Source organism: Echinops telfairi, unplaced genomic scaffold (assembly GCF_000313985.2).
Source record: "Echinops telfairi isolate 266 unplaced genomic scaffold, ASM31398v2 ScPeMD7_7467;HRSCAF=8505_1, whole genome shotgun sequence".
NCBI classification, from domain to species: domain Eukaryota; kingdom Metazoa; phylum Chordata; class Mammalia; order Afrosoricida; family Tenrecidae; genus Echinops; species Echinops telfairi.
This window is the reverse complement of record NW_022111368.1, coordinates 22,495,718-22,496,439: the sequence shown is the minus strand read 5'-3', so window position 1 is coordinate 22,496,439 and position 722 is coordinate 22,495,718. Positions and strand designations below refer to the sequence as shown.

Here is a 722-nt window from a genome sequence, read left to right as displayed (position 1 = left end):
CTGGTTCCCTACTCCACGCCAGCATGTTGCATTCACATCTTGGAGCACTGGGTTGAAGTCTGAGCCATTATTAAGACATCTAATCTATTAAATATTTTTTTGTTTTTTTGGGGGGCAGCATTTTTGTAAACTTGTTGCAAAGCTTAAATGACTTGAGAAAATGTTTATGAGTTTTGTTAAAAATAAAGTCGATATATATATTGAATTGTATCAATAGAAATATCAGGTTTAACATGCACAAAGCCAAGAAAACCAACGATGCCAGATACTGAATTTCTATTGCACTCTCCTTTGAACACCCCAGCAGGAAAAGGCTGCTGGATGCAGATACCATGCAGTGCTGTAAAACTGATATTATCCTTGACCTCAAAATCATTTTTCCATGACACAGAAGATATATCTATATCTATATCTTTTATATCTGATACAGTGTATATATACTGAAGCTGCTTTAAAATGGGCCAGAAAGGATTACATTTTAGCCTAACTATATCTACCCTAATTGACTTTACAATGTTTTCCATATGTTTTACATATCCTGTGACTGTAGTCAAAGGGAATTCACTGGAGACTGTGGGGAGAAGTCAGACACTTGCTGCCAGACTGCTGTCTCATCCCACAGCAGGGCTGGGCCTGCTCCCTGCTGCTGGGGACAATGGCCTACTTCTCTCTGAAGCTTTGGGACCATTAGCTTGGTTCCTCTAGGTGGGGTTTACACCCTA

The 722-nt window shown here is 39.5% G+C and overlaps 1 non-coding gene across 1 annotated transcript; it reads right to left on the bottom strand.

Moving 5' to 3' along the window:
* Positions 1-203: 203 nt before the first annotated feature.
* LOC115873292 lies at positions 204-342 on the bottom strand. Its single transcript, XR_004048338.1, has one exon. It is a non-coding gene; the product is annotated as a small nucleolar RNA SNORA8 (small nucleolar RNA).
* Positions 343-722: the final 380 nt, after the last annotated feature.